Here is an 18,541-nt window from a genome sequence, read left to right on the forward strand (position 1 = left end):
TGTATACTGTGCGTTATAGGGAAATAATGCACGCTCTAGAATGCGCTTCAAGCCAATCAGAAACAAGTATTCAAAATTGCCATGGAGTTTAATAGACCATCCTCAGGTGTAATAATTAGTTATCAATAGAATCAAGACACTCCCACTTCTAAGGACCTACTGTAAGTCTTGCAACACACACACACACACACACACACACACACACACACACACACACACACACACACACACACACACACACACACACACACACACACACACACACACACACCTAACACCCCCCTCCCCGGCCGTGGGCAAAGGCGTCTAGCCTGTGTGTGTGGTTTTACTGTCTATTTCCTGTGTGTCGCAGTGATGATTACCAGGTGACGTGGCTGTCACCCACCCACACCTCAGCAGAGAGGAGACAGGGGGAGAGATAAGGAGAGGTGACTAGAGGAGAGAGTAGAAGAGAGGAGAACAATATGTCCTTCTCTTTCTCCATAGTTGTATTCATAGTGAGAGAGAGAGAGACCATGATCAAGTATGTGTTTATCTTTTTGTATGTGAAACAGAGGTGATTGTCAGGCGTGTGTGTGTATCACATCTCATTTGGTTATTTATGAAGAAGCAGATCAGAGGCTAGCTGCACATCCCTGGCTGTGACCCCACTCTCCCATGGTGTCTCAGGGGACCTTTCCATTTCACACCCCACACTCGTGCAGGTTACCCAGTTGTACATGCAGTTAAAGGTGCAATATACAGATATCGCTCCGTCATATCCTGGTTGCAAAAATTCTAATAGTTCACCTAATACCCGTTTATGTGACAAAACAAGCAATTTTGAGAGGGTGTAGAGAATCCGTAAACCACTGTGAAATATCTTTTCAATAACCAACAATATTGTATTTTCAGTTTGTTTGCAGCTGTTTTACAAAACCTTTCACACAAAAGTAAAACTTATGAATGGGAAGCATAGAAATAGAACAGATCAACCAACTTCTTAGACTTGCTTTCAATTTTGTTTATTTATTTTTTATTGAACCTTTATTTAACGAGGCAAGTCAGTTAAGAACAAATTCTTATTTACAATAATGGCCTACCGGGGAACAGTGAGTTAACTGCCTTGTTCATGGGCAGAATGACAGATTTTTACCTTGTCAGCTCGGGGATTCGATCTAGCAACCTTTCGGTTGCTGGCCCAACACTCTAACCACTAGGCTACCTGCCGCCCCATTCAATGAGAATGACAGATCTATAACTAACATTTCTATGTGAATTTGGTCGGCTTGCCCAGCTTTAAGCAGGACAAATATAAGCAACCTTTTATAACCACAGATACAGTCACATACACTCGCACACACACAAGAATGTGAAAACACGCGTACGCACACACTCCATTTCCACTATTCTCAACAGACACAAGCAAACATGGCTGGCACATCAAATCTGATACATCACAACGCGCCACCAGAGAAACAACTGTCTATCTCTCTCTCTCTCTCTCTGCCTCTCGCTCTCACTCTTCCTCTCTTTCGCCAGCATCCCTCTATCCGTAAACAGCCCCCAGGTCCAACTCCAGGAATAGATCTGCGCCCATTTTACTTATTTTTTTATGCGCTCTTTTTTAAGTTTTCCTCCTCTCCCCTCCTGCTCTCTACTTATTAGCTTTATAAGGTCCCTTGTGTTGTTGCCGTGGCAACAGCAAGCACATGAGGCTGAAACATTTACAGCTGGATACATCAAGTGGAGAGCGAGAGATGGAGAGAGATTGGGGGAGCGAGAGAGAGGGGTGGGCATTATCGAAGAGGAGAGAGGGAGTGAAAAAAGAGGGAGTATGAGGAGAGAGATTGTGAGAAAAAGAGATACAAACTACAGCAGATGAGGGGGGGAGGGGGGAGAGAGAAAGCCAGAGTGAGATAGAAGTAAATACATTTTCCCGCCCAACCATAAAAGGTCACCTTCCTACCTTCCTGCCTCCATCCTTCCCTCATTTTCCAAAAGCTCTCCTGTGCTAGCCAAACAGCGGCTCAACGCTGGATCAACACTGACCAAACATTTACACAACGTCCCCTCTGCTACAGGGTTGGTGTAAGCCACCTGCGTGGGTGGGCGGCAGAAAGCTAGTTATTTATAGCGGGAGTAGCATTAGCATCTGTAGGTGGTAGAGTGGATGTTTCAGAAGAACCTTTATGTAACATTTTGCTAGTTTTGCTATGGTAGGCAGAGATGTTCCCTCTGGCATGTCAACACTGCAGTACCACTCCAGCAGCAGGTGACTGCAGCAGCCTTAGTGTGTGTGTGTGTGTGCGCGCTTTCCTGTGTAAGCTTGGATTTGTTTTCTTTTGACAGAAGAACAACAGTAACATACTGTACAGCAGTGGTCTTAAACTTCATTTACTTCTCCTTTTTTCACCACAATGTCAGGTAAACAGCATGTAAATCAACTGTGTACACAGGAAGTGCTGTAATGTAAATATGAAGTCTACAGTGGTGTGGTTGATTGCTGTCTTATTTTAGAATACCTAAAACTGCCCCTCCTTCTTTCTTAAAGATTCCTTCCTTCCTTTCTTATGTCCTTCCTTCCTTTCTTACGCCCTTCCTTGAGTTAATCAGACATCATTGAATAAGTGAAAGCCTATGGCCCCATCCAGAAACAAGACCTACCTCCGCCTTGTCTCAAGGACATCTTTGTCTCAGTGGCCTTGATTGATTCCAAGAGAATGCACTTTTACAAATCTGTGCGCAAACACACACACACACACACACACACACACACACACACACACACACACACACACACACACACACACACACACACACACACACACACACACACACACAAATTCAGCAACCACACACATAAGCACAGACACACATGGCCGTGGCCCCACTCCGAGGGTGTCTCGGGGGTAGTTGGGATATGCAAAAAACACATTTCCATTTCACACCTCGCACTCGTACAGGTTACCCAGTTGTACATGCAGCGAAACAGGACAAATAAGTATAAGAACTCACAGGGGCAACAGGGACTCCAAAGACCGCCATTAATCCTGGACACACACCATCAATCCCTTTGGTCCATTGTGGCTCTTTTATCCTCTGTGCGTGTGTGTGTTTGTACCAACGAGTATGTGTGTTTGTGCATGTAGATGAGTGACTCCTCCATCTTGGCCTGTACACCATGTTCTGAACAGACCGGAATAGACCAGTGTTTTATAGGACTTTGATTGTCCTCACTTATATTCAATTATATGACTGCTCCTCCAATTGTCACCGCACTCTACCTCTGGCTGCAGTGTGGCTAGGTGTAGAAAATCACACAGTGTACACCTCCTTTGAATGAGGCAGTCAGTTAAAGGTACACTTTACAAGATGACATCATCACACACAACAGACAATAACATCAGCAGAATGAAAATCTGACCAAGACTGACGCTATTGGCTTTCTCCAATGGGGGCGTATCTCAACGAGGAAGATGGGTGTGAATTCTGTGGATGTGAGTGAGCACCAAGGAAGAGAGAGCCCCCAGCTAGCGTGAAGGCAGTAATAAAGCAGTGCCGTTATCTCCCACTGAGATTCTAATGAAGAGTTTTATTAAAGAGAACCGGACCCTTTTTGATCACACCTTCTCTCTAAAGAAACGTTTGTTTTGTCAAGCTGCACCATTTTCTGCTCTGTCCATGATTTTGTAATTGCAGTAAGCAGGGTTCTGATTGGTCTATAGCATGTGTGTGTATTTGGGGCTGATGTATGGATTCATCCATTCCTAGACTGATTACTAACTGACCTGCCTGTCTGCCCCTCATTTCAACATCTCATTTTGATTTACATTTGGTTGAGTTGTCAACTAACGTGAATTACACGTGAAATCAACAAGAAAAATTCACCATGTCATTGGATTTAGGTTAAAAGTTAGGTGAAAAAAAGAGAAAGTTCCCTTACTTTGATGCCTCTTTGCAAATCCAATCAGTTTTCCACATTGATTCAATGTCATCACATTGAATTTTGTTTGTTGAAATGACGTGGAAACAGCGTTGAGTCAACCAGTTTTTGCCTAATGGGTCTCTTCTTCCCTCTATCTTTCTCTCCCACATGTATTGAGGAACAAAAGAGGACTCCTCTGTCGTTCTCTCTCTTTTGTCTCTCTGTAATCTTCCTCTGAGGTCTCTTTATGGACTGACTGACTGCAGGTTATGGTGACTCATGTCTAGAGCCTCTGACAGGAGAACAGAATAGAGGGCAGTTCAGTAGAGTAGAGAGGAATGGAACTTTTCCACAGAGGACATTTAACCCCTTCACACATCTCAAACCATCAGGCAAAGCTAGAGGTTTTCTATGCTAACCAACGTATGGCAAAGATCTTGAAGAGAAAAACAACATTCGTCGAACTGCACTAACTCAAATATATTTGAGTAGATATGTATAGAACACATGCAATAGTATAGAACAAAACAATGTACGGCCGGACAGGGCAGGTTAAGGTAGAAAATATTAAAACCAACTTATGGAGAATAGAATGGCAGTCCGTCAGTGACGGCCCGACATTCCTCAATGATGTTGTGGTACACGTAGCTCTCTGTCTCCCCCTGAGGCACTGTCAGTGGATGGTTTAATTGAACGCTTAATGAACATTGGAGTGCCCAGCAGTGTCATTAAGAGACTCCACTGATAACCTTTAAACCACCAATAGGAAGGCACTGCACAGAACCCAGGGCACACACACATTCCCATAGGCATGTACAGGGTCTTCAGAAAGTATTCACACCCCTTGATTTTTCCAAATGAATGAAAAATAAATAGCCTTTGTTATGGTAAGCCTAAATACGTTCAGGACTCACTCTGTACAATAATAGAGTTTAACATGATTTGTGAATGTCTACCTCAGCTCTGTACCCCACACATACTATCTGTAAGGTCCCTCAGTCAAGCAGTGAATTTCAAACCCAGATTCTACCACAAAGACCAAGGAGGTTTTCCAATGCCTCGCAAAGAAAGGCACCTATTGGTAAATGGGTCAAAATAAAAAAAAGAAAGCAGAAATTGAATATCCCTTTAAGCATTTTATTAATTAGACTTTGGGGGTGTATCAATATACCCAGTCACTGCAAAGATAGAGGCGTCCATCCTAACTCAGTTGCCTGAGAGGAAGGAAACCGCTCAGGGATTTCACAATGAGGCCAATGGTGACTTTAAAACAGTTAGAGTTTAATGGCTGTGTTAGGAGAACTGAGGATGGATCAACAACATTGTAGTTACTCCACAATACTAACATAATTGACAGAGTGAAAAGAAGGAAGCCTTTACAGAATAAAAATATTCCAAAACATGCATCTTGTTTGCAACAAAGCATTAAGTAATACTGCAAAAATGCTCCATATTTTCAAGCATAGTGGTGGCTGCTTCATGTTATGGGTATGATTGTAATCATTAACAATGGGGGAGTTTTCCGGATGAAACGGAATGGAGCTAAGCGCAGGCAAAACTTGTTTTAGACTGCTTTCCACCAGACACTGTGTCATATGCGTTGTAAGGGACAGACCAAGGCGCAGCGGGTATAGTGCTCATCTTCTTACTTTATTTCGAGAGAACACTCAAACAAAATGAACAAATGACAAAACAGTTCCGTAAGGCACATAGGCTATACCGAAAACAACCACCCACAAACCCAAAGGAAAAAAGGGCTGCCTAAGTATGGTTTCCAATCAGAGACAACGAAGACACCTGCCTCTGATTGGAAACCATACTCGGCCACACATAGAAAACGAACATAGAAAATGAAAACTAGAACAAATCCCCTATAAATAAACCAACCCCAAAACACACAAAAATAACACTCCCTGACCATACTGCAATGACAAATGACCCCTTTACTGGTCAGGACGTGACAGTACCCCCCCCCAATTTTGGAAAGATCTGCAAAAAGGAGTGGGACAAAATCCCTCCTGAGATGTGTGCAAACCTGGTGGCCAACTACAAGAAACGTCTGACCTCTGCCAACAAGGGTTTTGCCGCTAAGTCATGTTTTGCAGAGGGGTCAAATACTTATTTCCCTCATTAAAATGCTAATCAATTTATAACATTTTTGACATGCGTTCTTCTGGATTTTTTTGTTGTTATTCTGTCTCTCACTGTTCAAATAAACCTACCATTAAAATGATAGACTGATCATTTCTTTGTCAGTGGGCAAACATACAAAATCAGCAGGGGATCAAATACTTTTTCCCTCACTGTGTATGTATTATATATACAAACGGGTTACCCACTGCCAGTGGGAGATAAACTGGTTGCCGTGGTGATATCGTAGCATACATAGAGTAAAAATGAAAGTGTGAATTCAATATCTCCTCACAGTCCCTGTGGTTCCCCTTTCGGTCTAGGTAGTCTAGATTGATTCTCATTGCTATCACACATGAAAGAATGTAGCCTACACAACAACAAGCATCTACTTTCATCTTTCTTCTCCCCCCTGAGGTGACTGGTTGTCACGTCCTGGCCAGTATAAGGGTTAATTGTCATTGTAGTTTGGTCAGGACGTGGCAGAGGGTATTTGTTTTATGTGGTTCGGGGTGGTGTTTTGGTAAAAGGGCGTTTGATTTAGTATTTCCGTGTTTTTGGTTTATGGTCTATGTTTATGTATTTCTATGTGGAGTCTAGTGAGTGTGTTTCTATGGTTGATTAATTGGGGTTGGGACTCTCAATTGAAGGCAGGTGTTTTCTCTTTGCCTTTGATTGAGAGTCCCATATATTAGGGTGTGTTTGTGTTTGTCATTGGTGGGAGATTGTTTCTTGTCTAGCGTATGTGAGCCTGAGAAGACTGTCTATATCGTGAGTTCGTTTTGTTATTTTGTATGTTCATTTTGAGTCTAATAAATGTCCAAGATGAGCCAACACAATTCTGCTGCATATTGGTCCTCCTTTTCCGACGATGATTTCGCCATATCGTCTGACGACGACGAAATCCCTGACAGAATCTCCCACCAAACCAGGACCAAGCAGCAGAGGAAGGAGCAGAGGGATTTTGAATTGGACAAACGGGATAGATGGACATGGGAGCAAGTTATGGCCGGAGAGGGCCCATGGAGAATGGCTGGTAAGGACCGGGAACGTTTCCGAGGAACACGACTGGCGTTGAAGCACGAGAGGCACCCCCAAGAATTTTTTTTGGGGGGGGCACACGGGTAGTTTGGCTAGGCCAAGGAAGAGCCAGAAGCCAGCTACCCGTGGTTATATGGAGGAGCGTATGAGGTGGAGGGCGTCATGTTTCGCTGAAGAGCGCACTAACTCACCCATACGCACGCACAGTCCGGTGCGCGTTATTCCAGCCCCTCGCAGGTGCCGTGCTAGAGTGGGCATCCAGCCTGGTAGGAGGATGCCTGCGCAGCGCATCTGGTCGCCGGTACGCCTCCGAGGACCAGGCTAACCAACTCCCGCTCTACGCACGGCTACCATCAGGCCCCTGCACAGCCCAGTCTGCCCTGTACAAGCACCCCGCTCGTACAGGGCTACTAGTTCCATCCAGCCAGGACGGGTTGTGCAGGAGGTAAGATCAAGACCGCCTGTGCGCCTCCATAGCCCGGTGTTTCCAGTTCCTGTCTCTCGTGCGGACCCGGAAGTGCGTCAGCCCAGTCCGACTCGTCCTGTTCCCGCTCCCCGCACTAGCCTGGAGGTACGTGTTCCCAGTCTGGTACGTCCAGTACCAGCACCATGCACCAGGCTTCAAGTGCGTCATCCTAGTCTGACGTCACCAGGGCCGCCCGTCAGTCAGGAGTCGCCAGAGCCGCCCGTCAGTCAGGAGTCGCCAGAGCCGCCCGTCAGTCAGGAGTCGCCAGAGCCGCCCGTCAGTCAGGAGTCGCCAGAGCCGCCCGTCAGTCAGGAGTCGCCAGAGCCGCCCGTCAGTCAGGAGTCGCCAGAGCCGCCCGTCAGTCAGGAGTCGCCAGAGCCGCCCGTCAGTCAGGAGTCGCCAGAGCGGCCAGACTGCCCGGAGACGCCAGAGCGGCCAGACTGCCCGGAGACGCCAGACTGCCCGGAGACGCCAGAGCGGCCAGAGTGGCCCATCGGCCCAGAGTCTGCCGATTACGAAGAACCAAGGGAGTCGAGCAGCAACCCTGAACTGAGTAAGCCTGACAATCCAGAACTTAAAATGATTAACTGTTCAATTAATGAGTCTGTATACAGGGTGGAGATGAGGAGGTCTGCCCAGGATCCAGAGCAAGGGGAGTCTGCCTACGGTCCGAGGCTGATGGGGGTCGGCACTCTGGAGGACAATAGGCCGGAGCCTGAACCACCACCTGCATAGGTGGGTTGGGGAGGGGGGGTGCAGCACAAGTGCCGTCGGTGACGGCAGCCACCCTCCCTTCCCTCCCTTTACTTTAGGGGGATTTTTGTTGTTGTTTGGGGTTTTTGTTTTTCTTGAGGTGCTTCCGGGGTTAGCACCTTTAGGGGGGGGGGGTACTGTCACGTCCTGGCCAGTATAAGGGTTAATTGTCATTGTAGTTTGGTCAGGACGTGGCAGAGGATATTTGTTTTATGTGGTTCGGGGTGGTGTTTTGGTAAAAGGGCGTTTGATTTAGTATTTCCGGGTTTTTGGTTTATGGTCTATGTTTATGTATTTCTATGTGGAGTCTAGTGAGTGTGTTTCTATGGTTAATTAATTGGGGTTGGGACTCTCAATTGAAGGCAGGTGTTTTCTCTTTGCCTTTGATTGAGAGTCCCATATATTAGGGTGTGTTTGTGTTTGTCATTGGTGGGAGATTGTTTCTTGTCTAGCGTATGTGAGCCTGAGAAGACTGTCTATATCGTGAGTTCGTTTTGTTATTTTGTATGTTCATTTTGAGTCTAATAAATGTCCAAGATGAGCCAACACAATTCTGCTGCATATTGGTCCTCCTTTTCCGACGATGATTTCGCCATATCGTCTGACGACGACGAAATCCCTGACACTGGTGCTGCTATGGAAGACCTGTTTACACCTGTTAGCGAGACGCTAGCACTTTAAATGGAAGATATGTATTGCTTTTAGCATGTAACGCTAAAACTTTGTTGCAGGCTAGGTTATGGCTTTTTAATGTTTCTAGCTAAGGCACTAGCTCTGGGCGCTAACAAAAGCCTCAGAGCTCAGATAAGACCAAGGAATTCCTGCTACATTAGCAGAAGTCTCTCACTTAGAAGAGATTTTTACATCAACTAGCTTGTTAGTGTAGCATTAGCCTAGCACCATTAACCTAGCGCCTTTAGCCTAGCGCCTTTAGCCTAGCACCATTAGCCTAGCACCATTAGCCTAGCGTAAGGCTGCAGCAGCACAAAGCAAATCATAATTCATACAGCAGCCAGGCAGGCCTCTTTCATCTAAAGGATGATAGACACGTCTGATATTGCTCTGTAGTTTTTAATAAGCTCAACGAGTCACCGCGCCCAAGATATAAAAATAAACAAGATTGTATCAGATATTGTTCCCCCCCCCTTAGACAGGATAACACCCCAATGTATTAGAAATGTAATGAAATTGAGCGTGTGCATGTCTACCGGTATGTGCATGCATGTCTGGGGTTTTCTCTATGGACTGACAGAACTCATATTGTGTTGATTTTTGTTGTTGAGAAAATGTCTTTTGAAAAAACCTTTGAGATCATTTGATCAGTGATCTGTCTGTCACTTAGTTCCCCCATCATTTTCTCCCTCCTGTCTCTCTCTGTCTCTCCCTCCTGTCTCTCTCTGTCTCTCCCTCCTGTCTCTCTCTGTCTCTCCCTCCTGTCTCTCTCTGTCTCTCCCTCCTGTCTCTCTCTGTCTCTCCCTCCTGTCTCTCTCTCTCTCCCTCCTGTCTCTCTCTCTCTCTCCCTCCTGTCTCTCTCTGTCTCTCCCTCCTGTCTCTCTCTGTCTCTCCCTCCTGTCTCTCTCTGTCTCTCCCTCCTGTCTCTCTCTGTCTCTCCCTCCTGTCTCTCCCTCCTGTCTCTCCCTCCTGTCTCTCCCTCCTTTCTCTCCCTCCTTTCTCTCCCTCCTTTCTCTCTCTCTCTCCCTCCTTTCTCTCCCTCCTGTCTCTCTCTGTCTCTCCCTCCTTTCTCTCTGTCTCTCCCTCCTTTCTCTCTGTCTCTCCCTCCTTTCTCTCTCTGTCTCTCCCTCCTGTCTCTCTCTGTCTCTCCCTCCTGTCTCTCTCTGTCTCTCCCTCCTGTCTCTCTCTGTCTCTCCCTCCTGTCTCTCTCTGTCTCTCCCTCCTGTCTCTCTCTGTCTCTCCCTCCTTCCAGCCCAGTGTCGCTCCGACAGCAGCCTCAGAGTAATGGAGGTCTATACTTGGCAGGAAACGGGTGACTGCTCAGTACGGCGCAGTAAACATTTGTTAACAAGCAATTAAACGTGTCCTCTTTAATCCCGCTGGGGCGGGGGCGTGCAATCGCTCCTGCCCAGGACGGAAGAGAAAAGGTGAGGGAAGAGGGCAGAACAGGAAGAGAGAGGAGAAAAGCGAGGGAAGAGGGCAGGACAGGAAGAGTGAGGAGAAAAGCGAGGGAAGAGGGCAGAACAGGAAGAGTGAGGAGAAAAGCGAGGGAAGAGGGCAGGACAGGAAGAGAGAGGAGAAAAGCGAGGGAAGAGGGCAGGACAGGAAGAGTGAGGAGAAAAGCGAGGGAAGAGGGCAGGACAGGAAGAGAGAGGAGAAAAGCGAGGGAAGAGGGCAGGACAGGAAGAGTGAGGAGAAAAGCGAGGGAAGAGGGCAGGACAGGAAGAGAGAGGAGAAAAGCGAGGGAAGAGGGCAGGACAGGAAGAGTGAGGAGAAAAGCGAGGGAAGAGGGCAGGACAGGAAGAGAGAGGAGAAAAGCGAGGGAAGAGGGCAGGACAGGAAGGGAGAGGAGAAAAGCGAGGGAAGAGGGCAGGACAGGAAGAGTGAGGAGAAAAGGGCATTCTCTCGCCTTTTTTTCATCATCCCTTTTCATCCTCTCTCTCTCTTTCCTGTAAGAGTGGTAGAATAATATTGTTGTGGGTGGGAGGGAGGGTCATCGAAGAGAAGGCCATTATGTGGTGGTTTAACTCCGTTTCTGGAATTGTAAATACATTACAGTAAGAGCCTGCAGTTGTCTGTATCTCTCACACACACACACACGTATGCGCGAGAACTTACACACACATTAATACACATACGTTACCGTGGTTAACTGTCAACAGGAAGACTACGCCTGTGTGTGTGTGTGTGTGTGTGTGTGTGTGGTGTGTGTGTGTGTGTGTGTGCGCCTATGCATGTACCGAGAGGTATGCAGGTATGCTGTGTGGTGCAACAGGAGCACTATCAGGTCCTGTTGTGTGTGTACTTGTAGACTGTGTGTGTACTTGTGTGACTGGGTATGCACTTGTAAGACTGGGTATGCACTTGTAAGACTGGGTGTGCACTTGTAAGACTGGGTGTGCACTTGTAAGACTGGGTGTGCACTTGTAAGACTGGGTGTGCACTTGTAAGCATATTTCAGTAGTGTGAGTCAGTATGTGAAGCAGGTGGTGACCTGAGGTAAGACACACACACAGAGGACAGAATAAAGAGAGAGAGATTTGTCTATCCAAGTTGAGGTCTCTCTCTCCTCCATCTGACTCATGCTGTGTTTATATGGATGGATCATTTTTGATTCCGGGCTGAACAGTAGTTTTCTCCTCTCCTCCCTACGTGTGTGGATCGTTTTTCCTTTACCTCTGTTCACCTCCGCTGTTCTTTCTACTGTTTCTAGATCAACTGTTACCCATCTCTCTCTCTCTCTCTCTCCTCTCTCTCCCTCTCTCTCTCTCTCTCTCTCTCTCTCTCTCTCTCTCTCTCTCTCTCTCTCTCTCTCAATTCGATTTAAGAGGCTTTCTTGGCAACTGAAATAGATAGTGAACAAAAGTGAAATAAATAATACAAAATGGACAGTAAACATTACACTCACAATAGTTCCAAAGGAATAGAGACATTTCTAATGTCATTATGTCTATATACAGTGTTGTAACGATGTACAAAAGTTAAGTACAAAAGGGAAAATAAATCAACATAAATATGGGTTGTATTTACAATGGTGTTTGTTCTTCACCGGTTGCCCTTTTCTTGTGGCAACAGGTCACAAATCTTGCTGCTGTGATGGTACACGGTGGTATTTCACCCAATAGATATGGAAGTTTATCAAAATTGGGTTTGTTTTTAAATTCTTTGTGGGTCTGTGTAATCTGAGGGAAATATGTGTCTCTAATATGGTCATACATTTGGCAGGAGGTTAGGAAGTGCAGCTCAGTTTCCACCTCATTTTGTGGGCAGTGTGCACATAGGCAGACCTGGCTCTCAAGAGAAGACAGGCTATGGCGGCCTTTCTCAATAGCAAGGCTATGCTCACTGAGTCTGTACATAGTCAAAGAGTTCCTTAACCTTGGGTCAGTCACAGTGGTCAGTATTCTGCCACTGTGTACTTTCTGTTTAGGGCCAAATAGCATTCTAGTTTGCTCAGTTTTTTTGTTTGTTAATTCTTTCCTATGTGTCAAGTATTTATCTTTTTGTTTTCTCATGATTTGGTTGGGTCTAATTGTGTTGCTGTCCTGGGGCTCTGTGGGGTGTGTTTGTGTTTGTGAACAGAGCCCCAGGACCAGCTTCCTTAGGGGACTCTTCTCCAGGTTCATCTCTCTGTAGGTGATGGCTTTGTTATGGAAGGTTTAGGAATCGCTTCCTTTTAGGTGGTTGTAGAATTTAACGACTCTTTTCTGGATTTTGATAATTAGCGGGTATCGGCCTAATTCTGCTCTGAATGCATTATTTGGTGTTTTACGTTGTACACGGAGGATATCTTTGCAGAAACCTGCATGCAGAGTCTCAATTTGGTGTTTGTCCAATTTTTGTTAATTTTTGTTTGGTGAGTGGACCCCAGACCTCACGACCATAAAGGGCAATGGGTTCTATAACTGATTCAAGTATTTTTTGCCAGATCCTAATAGGTATGTCGAATTTGATGTTCCTTTTGATGGCGTAGAAGGCCCTTCTCTCAGATCTTTCACAGCTTTGTGGAAGTTACTTCTGCCGCTGATGTTTAGGCTGAGGTATGTATAGTTTTTTTGATGCTCTAGGGCAACGGTGTCTAGATGGAAATTGTATTCGTGGTCCTGACAACGGGACCTTTTTTGGAACACCATTATTTTTGTCTTAATGAGAATTACTGTCAGGGCCCGGGTCTGACAGAATGTGTGCAGAAGATCTAGGTGCTGCCGTAGGCCCTCCTTGTTTGGGGACAGAAGCACCAGATCATCAGCAAACCGTAGACACTTGACTTCAGATTCTAGTAGGGTGAGGCCGGGTGCCTCACGGCCCTCTGGAAAGAAATGTGTGTGTTTTTTGCCAATTTTAACTGCACACTTGTTGTTTGTGTACATAGATTTTATAATGTTGTATGTTTTTCCCCGAACACCACTTTCCATCAATTTGTACAGAAGACCTTCATGCCATATTGAGTCAAAAGCTTTTTGGAAATCAACAAAGCATGAGAAGCCTTTGCCTTTGTTTTGGTTTGTTTGTTTGTCAATTAGGGAGTCCAGGGGGAATATGTGGTCTGTCGTACGGTAATTTGGGAAAAAGCCAATTTGACATTTGCTCAGTACATTGTTTTCACTGAGGAAATGTACGCGTCTGCTGTTAATGATAATGCAGAGTATTTTCCAAAGGTTGCTGTTGACGCATATCCCACGGTAATTATTGGGGTCAAATTTGTCTCCACTTTTGTGGATTGGGGTGATCAGTCCTTGCTTCCACATGTTAGGGAAGGTGCCAGAGCTGAGGATGATGTTAAAGAGTTTAAGTATATCCAATTAGAATTTGTGGTCTGTATATTTTATTATTCAGGATACCATCAACACCACAGGCCTTTCTGGGTTGGAGGGTTTGTATTTTGTCCTGTAGTTCAATGTAATTGGATAATCCAATGGGTTCTGGTAGTTTTTAATAGTTGATTCTAAGATTTGTATTTAATCATGTGAATGTTTTTGCGGTTTGTTCTTTGTTATAGGGCCAAAAAGATTGGAGAAGAGGTTTATCCATACATCATTTTTGGATAGATAACTCTTTGTGTTGTTGTTTGTTTAGAGTTTTCCAATTTTCCCAGAAGTGGTTAGATTCTATGGATTCTTCAATTACATTGAGCTGATTTCTGACGTGCTGTTCCTTCTTTTTCCGTAGTGTATTTCTGTATTGTTTTAGTGATTCTCTCTTTCTCTCTCTCTTGCTCTCTCTCTCTTGCTCTCTCTCTCTTGCTCTCTCTCTGTCTCGCTCTCTCTGTCTCTCTCTCTCTCTCTCTCTCTCTCTCGGTCTATCTCTCTCTCTCTCTCTCTCGGTCTATCTCTGTCTCTCTCTGTCTCTCTCTCTCCCTCGGTCTCTCTCTGTCTCTCTCTCTGTCTCTCTCTCTGTCTCTCTCTCTCTGTCTCTCTCTCTGTCTCTCTCTCTGTCTCTCTCTTTCTGTGGTCTGTCTCTCGTCTTCCTTATCTCTCTCCCACTTGAATTGTTTTCTCTTGCTCTCTCTCTGTCTCTCTCTCTCTTGCTCTGTGAGTGTTAGTGATGAGATGCTTATCAGTGGGAGGGGCTGGTACACAGTCTTGACACACACTCGCTCTCTCGCTCTGTCTGTCTCTCTCGCTCTGTCTCGCTCTCTCGCTCTGTCTGTCTCTCTCGCTCTCTCGCTCTGTCTGTCTCTCTCGCTCTCTCGCTCTGTCTGTCTCTCTCGCTCTCTCGCTCTGTCTGTCTCTCTCGCTCTCTCGCTCTGTCTCTCTCTCGCTCTCTCGCTCTCGCTCTCTCGCTCTGTCTCTCTCTCGCTCTCTCGCTCTGTCTCTCTCTCGCTCTGTCTGTCTCTCTCGCTCTCTCGCTCTGTCTGTCTCTCTCGCTCTCTCGCTCTGTCTGTCTCTCTCGCTCTCTCGCTCTCTGTCTGTCTCTCTCGCTCTCTCGCTCTGTCTCTCTCGCTCTCTGTCTGTCTCTCTCTCGCTCTCTGTCTGTCTCTCTCTCGCTCTCTGTCTGTCTCTCTCTCGCGCTGTCTGTCTGTCTGTCTCTGTCTCGCTCTCTCGCTCTGTCTGTCTGTCTCTCTCTCGCTCTGTCTGTCTGTCTGTCTCTCGCTCTGTCTGTCTCTCTCTCGCTCTGTCTGTCTGTCTGTCTCTCTCGCTCTGTCTGTCTCTCTCGCTCTGTCTGTCTCTCGCTCTGTCTCTGTCTCTCTCGCTCTGTCTCTGTCTCTCTCGCTCTGTCTCTATATACTGTATATATACAGTTCATTCTGAAAGTATTCAGACCGCTTGACTTTTTCCACATTTTGTTACGTTATAGCCTTATTCTAAAATGTATTAGAATATTGATTAGAATTGCTATGAGGGGGGGGATCACGTGACCCTTGAACGAGATGGCCGCATGAACTAAGAGCTCCGCACAAGTAGTTTCCAATTCCTAATCTTACCTCCACTTCAAGTTTAAACTCCTTTAGCTTTAGTCAAAAAGTCATGGTGGCTACAAAAGGCGACATTACAGGTGACATTTTTACCCGGACTCGATCATTAGCGACAGAAAAAGCCTCCAAGAAGCAGCTAGCTTAAGAAAAAGCTAGCGTCATTAGCCAGGAGCAAGAGGACCCGTTCCCCCCCGAGGCCCAACCTCGCACTCTGTCGAAGACATCCTTTCTGAGCTGAGATCCCAATGTACAGAACTCAACATTAAATTAGATGCCATTAACTCTCAGCTCAGTGCGATAGGAGGCAAGGTGACAATCCTGGAAAATGCTTTGCCTGACATCAACAACAAGATTACCATAAACGCAGGGCGCCTGGACGAGGCAGAGGGGCGAATCCTATCCATGAAAACTTATTGACAGACGCCATGGAAACAATAGCATATGCTAAAAAGAAAGTAAAGCATCTGGAAGAGAAAACAGAGGACCTGGAAAACAGGGGGCGAAGGAATAATTGTGTTCTATTAAATCTGGGAGAAAAAGAAGAGGGAAACATGCCACTGATCTGCTACCTGCAAGACAAACTTCCCGAGTGGCTCCACCTGTCCACCGACAGGCCCATAGAACTGGAGAGAGCCCACCGAGCACTGAGGCCCCCACCAGCAGCCAGACAACCACCGCGCCCAATCACCATACGTTTCCTGAGATGCACCGACAAGGAACAAGTCCTACAGGCGGTGAAAATCAACACCATTACAGTGCGAAACGCCAAACTCACTTTACACCAGGACCTGTCAGCTGGAATACGCCGAAAGCGCCGAGAGTTTGACGAGATGAAGAAATACTCCATTGACCGAGGCATCTTTAGGGGATTCAAATACCCAAACGAGGTCAGAATTCTTCACCAAGGAGCCCTGTGACACTTCAAAACTCCCGAAGAGGCAAAACGCTTTTTGAAAGACAATCCTGGTCAATGAGAAATGGACCAATGACTAAATGCGATTACTGTTATTACTAAAGGAGGTAAGAAAACATATAGCCGACATCCAAAGACCCACCTGCCCCGCTAAATGTCATTATAGCCGGCTAATCTATATTTATTTTCCTTTAGCTGAGAGGGATAGGCTCTATAGCCTAACCTAGGCCTACTAACGTTTCAGCCTACTTTTATTTCCCTTTTTTTTGTTGCTATTATTACTTGTGGTTCCCTTCGGGGAGGTATATGTAGGCTGGGCTATTGATTTTATTGTCTCCCTCTTTTAATGTGGTCTGGACGGGGGCTACGTTGTCATTTACTCAATGCGGAGAGGATGAGGCATTTCTTTGGTGGGGAGGGGGAGACGTTGTCAAGTGTCAGTTGTGCAGAGTTGAGGACGGAGTCAGGCGCAGTAAACAGAACTGAGTAAAATAACGTACTTTACTCTGAAAAATAATCTGCAAAGATGTTGAACTCTCTTACTAAAGAGATGGGACTGATAGATATCTGGAGAGAGACTAATAGCTCATCTATGGACTATACATACTACTCTAATGTCCATAACACCTACTCCCATATAGATTACATTTTTATCCCAAAGAGTTTCATAAATTCAGCCACGTGTACAATTGGACCCATAGCACTTTCAGATCACGCCTTTGTCCACCTCTGCTTTGACCTCTGCAAAAACATCCCGAGGTCAAAGAGCTGGAAATTCAACACCTCCATGTTATCAAACGAAGCGTTCCATACATTGGTAACTACATGGATAGACAACTACACACAAGACAACAAAGATTCTCCTGTTTCTCTGGCCACAATATGGGATGCTGCTAAAGCCACACTAAGAGGTCATCTAATTGCATATGCTTCCTTTAAGAAAAAAGCAATGGAAGCACACAGGCTAGATCTTGAGAGGGAGCTGGAACGCTGTGAAAAATTACATAAACATTCCCCAGACAGCACCTCCTGGAGTCAACGTAAAGCAGCCAAAGCCAAACTGAATTTGGACTATACTCGGGAGATAAAAAAATAGTTTTCTTTACTAAACAGAAATATCATGAGTATAGCAATAGGCCGAGTAGATCGCTTGCTTACCAATTTAAAAAAGAGCAGTCAGAGCGTGCGATCATCCGAACAGCAGAGGACGAGGTCACATATGACCCAAAAACGATACATTTAACTTTTCATGATTTTTACTGCAAACTATATACCTCTGAGAGAAAACACACGGTGTGACGATCATCGTAAGGAGTAGACCAAGGTGCAGCATGTTGAGTGCTCATGATAAATATTTATTATTATACTCAGAACACCATACAAAAACAATAAACAAAGAAACACGAACGTCATGTTCTGCAGGCTTCACTGAGCAATACAAAAACAAGATCCCACAACTGAACGTGGGAAAAAGGGCTGCCTAAGTATGATTCCCAATCAGAGACAACGATAGACAGCTGCCTCTGATTAGGAACCATACTCGGCTAAACACAAAGAAATAGACAAACTAGATTGCCCACCCCACATCACACCCTGACCTAACCCAAAAAATAGAAAATAAATGGCAATCTAAGGTCAGGGCGTGACACACGGAGGCAGAACTCCACTCCTTCCTAGAGGGACTCTCGCTACCTAAACTATCAGAGACCGACCGAGAAGATCTCAACTCCCCCTTCACTCCTGAGGAGGTCCTGGAGGCAATTACCTCCATGCCCCCTAATAAGTCCCCAGGCCCAGATGGATTCCCCAGAGAGTTCTATAAAGCTTTTTGGCCCCAGCTTAGCCCTATTTTCATGCCAATGCTCAATGCACACAGCTCGCATTACAGTGTTGCTCAAAAAAGACAAGGACCCTCTATCCTGCTCGTCCTTCCGGCCCATAAGCTTGTTGGATTTCGACTACAAATTAATTACCAAATTGCTCGCCAAAGACTAAACACTCTTCTTCCCAAAATAATAAAAGCGGACCAAACTGGATTTATTAGAGACAGATACTCTTCTGATAACATTCGCCGTCTTTTTGATATTATTGATCAAGTAAACGCACAGAAGACCCCTGTCCTGCTGGCTTCACTGGATGCTGAGAAGGCGTTCGACAGGATGGAGTGGAGCTTTCTGTTCTCAGTCTTAGAAAAGTTCAATATGAGCCCAAACTTTATTAAATGGATCAAAACTATCCTCTCAT

At 45.6% G+C, this 18,541-nt stretch overlaps 1 protein-coding gene across 3 annotated transcripts in view; it reads left to right on the forward strand.

Annotated features, from left to right (window-relative positions):
- anks1b (ankyrin repeat and sterile alpha motif domain containing 1B) overlaps positions 1-18,541 on the forward strand; it is a 332,396-nt gene that overhangs the window by 200,144 nt on the left and 113,711 nt on the right. The gene's annotated exons all lie outside the window — the stretch shown is intronic.

This window comes from Salmo salar, chromosome 07 (assembly GCF_965601325.2).
Source record: "Salmo salar chromosome 07, fSalSal1, whole genome shotgun sequence".
Lineage (NCBI taxonomy): Eukaryota > Metazoa > Chordata > Actinopteri > Salmoniformes > Salmonidae > Salmo > Salmo salar.